Source organism: Chelonoidis abingdonii, chromosome 2, assembly GCF_003597395.2.
Source record: "Chelonoidis abingdonii isolate Lonesome George chromosome 2, CheloAbing_2.0, whole genome shotgun sequence".
Lineage (NCBI taxonomy): Eukaryota > Metazoa > Chordata > Testudines > Testudinidae > Chelonoidis > Chelonoidis abingdonii.
The window spans coordinates 137,658,944-137,670,955 of record NC_133770.1 but is presented as its reverse complement, the minus strand read 5'-3'; the positions used below and the strand labels follow the sequence as shown (position 1 = coordinate 137,670,955).

Here is a 12,012-nt window from a genome sequence, read left to right as displayed (position 1 = left end):
TAAGTGTACAGCCATTATGCAAATCACTCCCCTTAGCAAATCGGAGTCCAGGGATTTAGATCATTGAGACATAGCTGCACAGTTATGCATCAGTAACTGTACAGCACCCTTTCACTTTGATTGGATTATATACATCTCAGTATAATTTGTAACAAATTTGGGTCTGTTAACCTTGTCAGCATCTCTTTAAATTCCATAGACAACACTATTGGTGAACTATTTTCTGAGGAGAAAAAGAAATGCAAAGTATAAAATGCAGGGGGGACAATGCTCTTGATCCAGGCATATGCCTACTGTTTGGAATAGCTGCCCTTCATTGGACCCTGGGCAGTTGGTTGACCTTTCTCTCCAAATACCACCTAATACTTAAGTATGTTAGAAATGAGAATTTTTTGATTACTTTTACTATTTGTATTCTTTATGACGTGAACTCAGTGTTTATTCCCCTTCCCACTGTAATGTCAGATTGAAAGACAAATACTATCTGTGCCACAGCCATCCTATCTCAGTATATCAAAGGCTTAGGAAAGAATTCTATATAAGCAGTAGGCTCCCAAACATTATCAAATGAGTTTGGATATTGATGCTGTTTGTCAAGCTAACATTGGCTGGATGGCAGACAATAAGGGCATGTCAGACAAGATCAGTACAGTAGATCTTTCTTTATTGCTTTGGATGGTCTCAGTGAGGTCACTGTGGGAGAGAAGCAAAGCCAGCCAATGGGTATAATAACCCGTGAACTAGGGGAAGTGCTGTGGATCATGAATAAAACAATTACAGCTTTGCCTGGAAGTGAAAATTCAATTCTCAACATATAGTTAATGAGACCATTATCATGTTCTGCATAGCCCCAAACACTTAGAGGCTGTTATGCTGAATTCTAACTGATTGGTATCATTATGTTGTGTAAATGACAGAAATTAGCATAAATCGCCTGAAATGTGTCATTTGAAAAGCAGCTCAGAGTGATTCTGAATATGTCGTCCTTCCACTTTGCAAAACATTAGTGTATAATTACTTTGTATCCCTTGTGCTAATATTCCGTATATGCAAATGTTAAATGCTGCCAACAAAAAAGTATAAAGAAGAAAATTTTGTGTGTGCATTGTGTTAGTCTTACTGCTAATTGAATTAGGGATGAACAGTACTGGGTAATGAAAACTTTGTAGGTTAAAATTTCTCACAGCATATGGATAGTAAGTGCAATCCACAGTGTAACTCTAAGAGCAGGAGCTGTAACATTTATCTGTAAATGATATTTGTAATGAAATGGAATCTCAGTTCTTCAAAGTCTTTCCTTTGTGTTCACAAATAAGGCAGAGAGCCATGTGATGACACACAACCTTTTATGTGCACCTGCTTGTTATTAAAAGATTTTCTTGGAGATGCACCGAAACAATTCTCAACAAACAATTTGTCATCCATGTACAGTATATCAAGTGGCTCACCTTCCTGCCTACCTTAATTAGCCCAGTGCAGAAGCAAGTATTGATCATTTTATTTTCTCATAGACTAGAAAGCTTGTCTTAATGACTGTTCTTTTAAAAATGTTAACACATATATGACAAACTGGCTTGTGTGTCTCAAGAGGGGTGATTATACTGCTGCCTCACTCAGACAGAGTTGATTAGTGTTGACTGCCCATTGACTAGTGCTGAGTGAATGCAAAAGTGTCAACAAATCTTCTCCTGTAAGAACTGAAAATCCAGATGCTTATCTGCCATTTTAGAGTGCTAGAAAGATAAGATGAGTGTATCATTTATTGGACCGACTTCTGCTGGTGAAAGATACAAGCTTTTGAGCTACACCTGCAGAATTGCACTGTGTAAAAGCTAGTCTCTCACCAACATAAGTTGGTCCAACAAAAGATATTACCTCACCCACCTTGTCTATCTATTTTCCTGGGACCAACACAGCTACCATAACACTGCAAACAACATTTTAGAGAGCTATTTTTTCTTCTTCTTACATCTTCCTACCAGGATACTGATTCCTGTTGTTCTCTCTCCTCATGGCCACTAGTGACAAACTACAGAATCCTCATTGCATGCCCTTCCTCCAACATCTTCCACCACCTCATTCCTTCTCCTCACCCCACAACAAAGGTTAACAGCATTCTTCCTTTCCCTCCACCCATTTCCACAGTACACACATGAACATGCTATACACCCACTCTATGCATAGCCACACTGTACACACACACACACACACACACACACAGGTCTTTCTATTCTACTAGCTACCTTCTTATCTATCTCAACAGGAGCCCAATAGCTCCTCCCACCATAAGCATCCAGAATATTTTGTCTGATCACCCTGCTTTGATTCTGATGCACAATCAGCAACACATCTCTCTCTCTCTCTCTCTCTCTCTCTCTCTCAAACACACAGGCTGCTAACACTCCATGTTTTAACATTCAATCTCCTCCTTGACTGGATAGTGCAGCCACCCTACCTTTTATGGATAAAGTTGTGAGACAAAACAACTGACAACCTCTTTGCTGTACCTCAGAGACCATGCCTTTACATTCAAATTAAGAAAACATTGGAGTTTTCTCCCTCATAGACAGTTGGAGGGCATTTGGCATCAGAGCTGAACACTGTATGACAGTCCTACAGCTGTTCTCAGAGAACAGTTTACATAGGCCACTATGGCTACATATTACAATCAGTGAGAAGATATCCTGTTAGGGAGCAAGCCAGAAGGTCTGCCTTACTCTGCCTCTTCTGCGGCACAGCTGCACAAAACTTACTAATGTCTGCTCTCGTGGCTTTCCTCTTATTCAGATTGGGCAGTGAGTGTGGAGCTCATAACACCTACTTGTGGATACTTTTCTGCTGTGTTAAATATATTCATTGTCCTTGGGACCAAAGCCAAACACCCCCACTCCAAGTTCTGTACATTTAGCATAACTTCACAGGCTCTATTCCCCATCAACAGGAAAGGATTTCCAAACCTGCCCATGTCATCCAGCCTCCTTGCCATTCTGCCCTTCCCTCTCCTCTCTTTTCCCCACTCAACTTTCTGATCACTTATCATCTTGCTTAACACACAAGATTCTGTGTCACTGGACTGACACATAAATAACCACTTTTCTCATTCAGTCTCTCTCATTTCTCATCCCTTCACAAGACACATTTCAAAGAGGTCTACTGTCCCCCTTCTACTTGTAAATGAAATTTTGTGAACATGAAATTTCATGCGTGAGTGGAATTTTGTGCTTTTCTCGACTGAAAAAAAAGTCTGCTGACCTGAAATTTCATGAAAAAGCAAAATTGTCTATACAGTAAATAGTTTGAAAAGGAATGGGAATGCTTTTTGGAAGAAAATATGCACTAAAATGTCTTTACTCTTATCTAGCTCTACTACTAGCACAAGACCACTACAGCAAACATGAAGAATCGGTTATTGAACACTGAGTGTATCATTATCATGGTGGATGGATTCTCCTGTCACTTTGATGAATGAGGGGAATGCTACAGGGCCCATTTCTTCACCTGGTCTTAGAAGAGAGGTGAGTAGATGAAGGTATAGTCTGATGTATGATGCTAGTAATATGGGACTGTAGTAGAAGGTCTAAGCTAATTGCATTGCATTATGTTTTTTCAATTTTCAGTGGTTGTCATTGTGCTCAGAACCTATCCATGTTATTCTAAATCAAATAAAAATAAAAATAATATAAATAGTATTGATATTGTACTAACATGATACCACATGGGACTCAGCTGGGACTGGGGAGCCAGCTCACATGCGCACGCAGGGTGGTAAGAGGGTCCAAGGCTTCTCCTTACTTCCTTTATGAACTTCCCCATCACAGGTCACAATGTGTTACTCAAAATGGCTGCTACTTCCATTCCTTTAAGGTAGGGAGTAGCTGGAGCCTTGACTGTAGTGTCCTTGCACTAGAAATTGTGAAACGTTTTGGATAAATAATGGTGAGTCAGAGTCTTTGCCTAAAATCCAACCTAAGCAAAATCAAACTGCTTCTAAACTTTGAAAAAGTTTGGCAATATTTTGTTTGTGTGGGTTTTCATGCACCTCTGACATTTATTGGTTTTATGTTCTTTCCCTTAGTACTGCACAAACTGAACAACAGCTAAATTAGAAGAGTTTAGTGATGCTCTGTAACTAAGGCTCCAATTACAAGTACAATTTTAGATGCCAACAGAGAACAATAAGTGATGAGTGAGAGTTGTCTAGCAATTAAAGCTGGGGTCAACAGCATAAAACTCTTCAGTTCTGTTCCACACATTGCCATTAATTGTCACCTAGGCCATTTAATCTCTGTGCCTCCAATTATCCATTTGCATAATGATTAAATTCTTACCTGTCTCTTGGGGTGTTGTGAGTCTCAATTAATTAAAGTTCATAAAGAATATTGAAGCTTTTGGATAAAAGTAACCCTATGTTATTATAAGTGCCAAGTATGACTATTTTAAGAAGAATCAATTGTAAACAGGTCTAATATCCTTATTTGACTGTAGCTGTTTTTTTCCCACCTGTTTGTTGGTTTATTTATTTATTTTTATTGTCATTTAACAATGATTTCAAACACCATTCAGAAAATATGAAACTTGTAGCATTTCACTGCTGGAGTTCTGCTATCCTAGTTTTGAAAGCTCTGAGGATGGCAATTGAGCACCAGTGGGAGCTGTAACAGGTCAGAACTATAACTTCTCATAAAGCGTCATCTTTATCAATCTCAAAATGTGGTTTTACACAACATGCTCTTAATATTCCACAAGACCAGGATATATAACTTCTCAACACATCTCTCATGTAGCTGAGCTGCAAATCATAAGCCAGGGGTGGGCAAACTTTTTGGTCTGAGGGCCACATCTGGGTATGGAAATTGTATAGCAGGCCATGAATGCTCATGAAATTGAGAGTTGGAGTATGGGAGGGGGTGAGGGCTCCCGCTGGGGATGCGAACTCTGGGGTGGGGCCATAAGTGCCAACTTTTCCCAGCTCTGGTGGGTGCTTGACCCCCGCAACTCCACCCCTGCCCCGCTCCTTCCCTGACCCCATTCCAACCCCTTCCCCAAAGTCCCCGCCCCAATTCGGCCCCTCACTGCCTCATTGGACTCCTTCTCAAAATCCCCAGCCTGGCCCCTCCTCTTCTCCAAGTGTGCTGCATTCCACTTCTCCCCCTTCCTCCCAGCGCATGCTGCTGTGAAACAGCTGTTTTGCCTTGGCAAGCACTGGGAGGAGAAGCGGGGATGTGGCGCACTCAGAGGAGGAGGCAGAGGCACAGCAGAGGTGGAGGTGAGCTGGGGTGAAGGAGGGGAGCAGGGAGCTACTAGTGGGTGCAGAGCATCCACCAATTTTTCCTCAGTGGTGCTCCAGCCCCAGAGCACCCATGGAGTCAGCACCTATGGGTGTGGCAAGCCCCAGACCACACTCCCTGGCAGGGCTCGAGGGCTGGATTAAAATGTCTGGCGTGCCGGATGCGGCCCCCGGGCTGTAGTTTGCCAACCCCTGTCCTCCCATTTATTTTCATGGGAGGAGAGGGCTTTCTGTATCTCTCAGGAGGTACTAAGCATATTGCAAATTAGGGCCCTAAAAGGTTAGAATCTTAGAAAAACAGAGAAATGATCTGTTTACCTTTTCCAGACCATAGGTCTGATTTTGAGAATTGAACGCCAACTGTGCACCTTCCCAATGGGTCCCTTCTCAAAATCAGCCCTTATATGTCACTTTATTTTCTGTATCTCTAAGGCCTGGTCTACAATGGGGGTGGGTGGGGAGGAATTGATCTAAGATACGCAACTTCAACTATGAGAATAGCTTAAACCTAACAGAGACTGGGAATGGTTGGGTCATTACACTAATTAATTGTTTTTCTCTATGTTAAGTTCTCCTCACACCTTCTATGGGTCATCTCAATTATCACTTCAAAGGTTGTTTGTTTGTTTTTTCCTCCTGCTGATGATAGCTCATCTCAATTGATCGGACTCTTCCAGTTGGTATGCGTACTTCCACCTTTTCATGTTCTCTGTATGTATAAATATCTCCTGTCTGTGTGTTCCATTCTATGCATCTGAAAAAGTGAGCTGTAGCCCACGAAAGCTTATGCTGAAATAAAGTTGTTAATCTCTAAGGGTATGTCTACACTACGGGATTATTTCAATTTTACAGAAACTGGTTTTTTAAAACAGATTGTATAAAGTTGAGTGCATGCGACCACACTAAGCACATTAATTTTGCGGTGTGCGTCCATGTACCGAGGCTAGCATCGATTTCCTGAGCATTGCACTGTGAGTAGCTATCTCATAGCTATCCCACAGTTCCCGCACTCTCCCTCGCCCATTGGAATGCTGGGTTGAGATCCCAGTGCCTGATGGGGCAAAAAACATTGCCACTGGTGCTTCTGGGTACAGCCTCACCCCTCCGTCCATGAAAGCAGCAGCAGCCAACCATTTTGCGCCTTTTTTCCTGGGTGAACTGTGCAGACGCCCATTGCACGGCAAGCACGGATCCTGCTGAGCTCAAGACAGCAATCATGGACGTTTTAAACACCTCATGCATTCTCGTGCAGTCAATGCTGAACCGGGACCTGCAAAGCCAGGCGAGGCGGGTGGCTACGGCAGAGCGGCGATGAGAGTGATGAGTACATGGACACAGAATTCTGTCAAACTGCGGGCCCTTGCCTTTGGAGATCCTGCTGGTAATGGGGCAGGTTCTAGCCAATGAACACCGATTTTGGGCCTGGGAAACAAGCACAGACTCGTGGGGGACCGCATAGTGTTGCAGGGTGGGGACGATTCCCAATGGCTGCAAAACTTTTGCATGCGTAAGGGCACTTTCTTGGAACTTTGTGACTTGCTTTCCCCTGCCCTGAAGTGCCAGAATACAAAGATGAGAGCAGCCCTCACAGTTGAGAGCGAGTGGCAATAGCCCTCTGGAAGCTTGCAATGCCAGACAGCTACCGGTCAGTCGGGAATCAATTTGGAGTGGGCAAAATCTACTGTGGGGGCTGCTGTGATGCAAGTAGCCAAAGCAATCACTAAGCTGCTGCTACGAAAAGTTGGACTCTGGGAAATGTGCAGGTCATAGTGGATGGCTTTGCTGCAATGGGATTCCCTAACTGTGGTGGGGCGATAGATGGGCCCCATATCCCTGTCTTGGCACCGGAGCACCAGGGCACCCACTATATAAATCGCAAGGGATATTTTTCCATGGTCCTGCAAGCACTGGTGGATCACAAGGGACGTTTCACCAACATCCACGTGGGATGGCCGGGAAGGGTTCATGACGCTCGCGTCTTCAGGAACACTACTCTGTTTAAATGGCTGCAGCAAGAGAATTAGTTCCCAAACCAGAAAAAACAGTTGGGGATGTTGAAATGCCTGTCGTTATCCTCTTGATGCCACGGATGCCATCATGAAGCCATACAGGTAGCCTCGACAGTAGTCAGGAGCTGTTCAACTACAGGCTGAGCAAGTGCAGAATGGTGGTAGAATTGTGCATTTGGCCGTTTAAAGGCACGCTGGCGCACATTACTAACTAGCTCAGACCTCAGCCAAACCAATGTCCCCATTGTCATTGCTGCTTGCTGTGTGCTCCACAGCTGTGTGCTCCACAATTAGCTTCTCTAAAGACACCAGGGTGATTAGAAGAGCACACCAGGAAGCGGTGCGCATTAGAAAAGCTTTGAAAACCAGTTTCATCACTGGCCAGGGTACAGTGTGACTGTGTTTGTTTCTCCTTGATGAAACCACCACCCCTCCTTTATTGACTCATTCCCTGTAAGCCACCCCCACACACTTCGATCATAGCTTGCTTTCTAAGGAAATAAAGTCACTTTCATTTAAAAATCATGTATTCTTTATTTAATTATAAAAAGAGGGAGAGAACTGACAAGGTATCCCGAGTGGGATTTGGGAGGAGAATAGTAGAGAAGGAAAAGGCCACTAAAAGAATTTCATAATAATAAGAGCCTTTTGGTTGAGCTGTTCACTGGGATGGAGTGGGAGGGTACACGGAGCCTACCCCGACGAGTTCTTACTCATCTGCCGGGTGAGGAGGCTAAGGAACATGGTGAGCGGGGAGGGTGGTTATACAGGGGCTGCAGCGGCACTCTGTGGTCCTGCTGCCGTTCCTGAAGCGCCGCCATACGCCAGAGCATGTCAATTTGATCATGCAGCAGCCCCAGAGTTGTATCCTGCCACTGCTGATCTTCCTGCCGCCACCTCTCATCTCGAGCATCTCTCCTCTCATCTCAAACATCACTCCTGTCCTCACATTGGTGCCTCCTGTCCTCACGGTCACTGGCATCTTTCCTGTACTTTGCTACCACATCCTTCCACACATTCAAATGAGCTCTTTCATTGCGGGTCACTTCCATGATTTCCGAAAACATTTCTTCTCGCGTCTTTTTTTTCTGCCACCTTATCTGAGATAGCCTTCGGGACGAAGTAGGGAGGCTTGAAAAATTTGCAGCTGCATGAGGGAGGGGAAAAAAGGGAGAGAAGTATTTTAAAGATACATTTTAGAGAACAATGGTCATACTCTTTCATGGTGAACAACACTATTCACCTTACATAGCACATGTATTTTCACTACAAGGTCGCATTTTGCATCTTAATATTGAGTGCCTGTGGCTTTGGTGTTACAGATCACAGACGCAGGTCCAGGCAGCAGAATTCGGCTTTCATGCGGCCATGGTAAGCCATTGTCTTTCATCTTCTGCAGCCTTCATCTATCCAGCGCCCTCCTTTCCCAAATAGCAAGCAAAGCCTGTTGAGTGCTGCTTCTGTCTTGTTAACGTGCAGCAGCAGAAACCACCCCATGGCTGGTATCATGGAAGATCACTGCTAAACACCCCCCCCCTCGCAACCGCGTGGCTGGTAGCAGGAAAGATCCCTGCTAGCCAAATGCGGAAAAGCTCAGCACCAATCGTGCCCCCCCACCTTCCCTCCCTTGGCTACCTGCAGAGAAGGATTTCTTTTAAGCCACAGGCAAACAGCCCAGTAGGAATGGCCACCTCTGAAATTCCTGAATTTCAACCAGGTTACCATGAACAGTATCACTCTCCTGAGGATAACACAGCGAGATAAAGAACGGATGTTGCTTGAATGCCAACAATCACCGGGACCATACACAGCTAGGCTTTGTCATCCAATGATACTAGATTACTTGCTACATGCATGGCGTGGTCAAGTGTCCTACCATGGAGGACGGAATAAAGCAGCGCTGCCCAGAAACCTTCTGCAAAGGCTTTTGCAGTACCTCCAGGAGAGCTTCATGGAGATGTCCCTGGAGGATTTCCGCTCCATTCTCAGACATGTTAACAGACTTTTCCAGTAACTGTACTGGCCGCAAATGCATCCCAAGTCCTCAGGGCAAATTAATCACTAAAAAACGCTTGCTTTTAAACCATGTCTTATATTTACAAGGTACACTCACCAAACGTCCCTTCCATGGCTTCATTGTCTGAGATAGTTGCTTAGGAGGGCTGGGAGGGTAATTCCATCAGGCTGAGGAAAAGCTCCTGGCTGTTGGGGAAAACAGAGTGCTGTGCGCTCTCTACAAGCTCGTCCTCCTCTTTCTCCTCATCTTCCCCACCCACAGAATCCTCAGCCATGGCTGCGATTACCACCCCTATCTCAGAATCCACAGACAGGGGTGGGGTAGTGGTGGTGGACCCCCTAGAATTGCATGCAGCTCAGCATAGAAGCGGCATGTTTTTGGCCCTGTCCCGGACTTTCCATTTGCTTCTTTGGTTTTCTGGTAGGCTTGTCTGAGCTCCTTAGCTTTCACACGGCAGTGTACTGAGTCCCTGCTGTGGCCTTTCTGCATCATGGCCTTGGAAATTTTTTCAAATGTTTTTTCATTTCGTCTTTTGGAACGGAGTTCTGTTAGCACAGAATCCTCTCCCCATACAGTGATCAGATCCAGTACCTCCCGTGCAGTCCATGCTGAAGCTCTTTTTCGATTCTCAGGAGACTGCATTGTTACCTGTGCTGATGAGCTCTGCGTGGTCACCTGTGCTGGTGAGCGCTCCACGCTGGCCAAACAGGAAATGACATTCAAAAGTTCACAGGGCTTTTCCTGTCTACCTGGCCAGTGCATCCAAATTCAGATGGCTTTCCAGAGTGGTCACAATGGTGCACTGTGGGATAGTTCCCAGAGGCCAATACCATCGAACTGTGGCCACACTAATCCTAATCTGACCTGGCAATACCGATTTCAGCACTATTCCCCTCGTCAGGGAGGAGTACAGAAATCGGTTTTAAGAGCTCTTTATATTGATATAAAGGGCTTTGTTGTGTGGACGGGTGCAGCATAAAATCGGGTTAACGCTGCTAAATTCGGTATAAACGCGTGGTGTAGACCAGGCGTAAGTTGCCACAAGTACTCCTGTTCTTTTTGCAGATACAGACTAACACGGCTACTACTCTGAAACCTTTTACCAAAGGGTAGCAATGGGGGCACCCTTAATTGTTTGTAATGCTTCTCTTTTCTTCAAGAAACAATATGTTGTGTTAAATAAAGACCTGGAAATTTTTTTATAAAACAAACTATTTTTAGAGTGTCTCAGAAGAAAAAGGTCTTTGCTATGATTATACCAAGATTTATCTTGTTTTGAGCAGACATACCTGACAAGCGTGGGCACAGAAACCAAGCTTGTTTTTTTAAAATGCCTTTGAAAATATTCTGTGCCAATTCAGGGACAAAAATAACTGGGGAATTTGTAGTTGTGAGATTGTGGGCGATGAAACAAAGTACTTCCATTTTCTATTTTAATAATGAAAACAAAATTAAAGGCTGTGATATTTGTGGGATTTTGGAAAATAAAATTTCAGGGCATAACAATCAACCTTTAAAATAAGAGCCAAGCTATAAATGCTTGATAGACTTAAGTATGTGACTCAGCTAACTGTGCTTAAAATGAGAGGAACTAAGCTCTCAAGCCTGAACAAAGCTTTTGTACAGTGCCCTGAAAATATACAAGCATGGAAACCATTCTCATAGTTTTGTGCCATGAAATCACAGACAATAGTGGTAATTTTATTCACATATTTATATAGTAAAGTGTCACTGGGTTGGATCCTTGACTGGTGTAAATCAGTACAACTGCACTGAAGTCAATGAGGTCACACCAATGTATGTCAACTTAGGCTCTGGCCCACTGTATTTAAATATTTTTTTATGGTGCAAAAATCACCTTGATATCTGCCACATGTGATATGTAAGCAAGACAAGGGAGGTGAGGTAATATCTTTTATTGGACCCACTTCTGTTGGTGGAAGGGATAAGCTTTTCTGCCTGACCTGAGGAGGAGCCCTATGACACTTGGAATCTTGTCCCTTCCACCAACAGAAGTGGGTCCAATAAAAGATATCACCTCACCTACATTTTCTCCCTCATATTCTGGGACCAACAAAGCTCCAACAATTCTGCAAACATGTTAATTGGACTAATTAATTGAATTCCCCTTAAAATACCTTCTACATGATTTTTCTTTACATTTTAGTCCCTTTATATTGAGACAGACCAGCCATCAACATTTTGGGCTATATTCTGATTCAGGTGGTGAACTGCTGTATCTGTGAGATTCAGACCTTTGCTACCTAGGGAATGTGCATATTTTTCAGGAATAACTTGAAGCTAGCGTCCTGCCCCATTTGAAGTGAGTGACAAAACTCCCATTGACTGAATGAAACATAGCTCTGCAAGGACCACTTTTACCTTGGCCAGTGTCTCTCACACGTTTTGTCTAATAAACTGTAAAAGCGGCAAAGAATCCTGTGGCACCTTATAGACTAACAGACATTTTGGAGCATGAGCTTTCGTGGGTGAATACCCACTTCGTCAGATGCATATAGTGGAAATTTCCAGGGGCAGATATATATATGCAAGCAAGCTAGAGATAATGAGGTTAGTTCAATCAGGGAGGATGAGGCCCTGTTCTAGCAGTTGAGCGGTAGTTGTGAGGATTGTGGCAAATGAAACAAATAAGTTTACTTCCAATTCATTTTAATATTTGAAAACAAATTAAAGGTCTG

The 12,012-nt window shown here is 43.7% G+C and overlaps 1 pseudogene; it reads right to left on the bottom strand.

The window, feature by feature from the left end:
- Nucleotides 1-7,925: 7,925 nt before the first annotated feature.
- On the bottom strand, nucleotides 7,926-10,055 carry LOC142046261 (uncharacterized; annotated as a pseudogene).
- Between the last annotated feature and the right edge of the window lie 1,957 nt (nucleotides 10,056-12,012).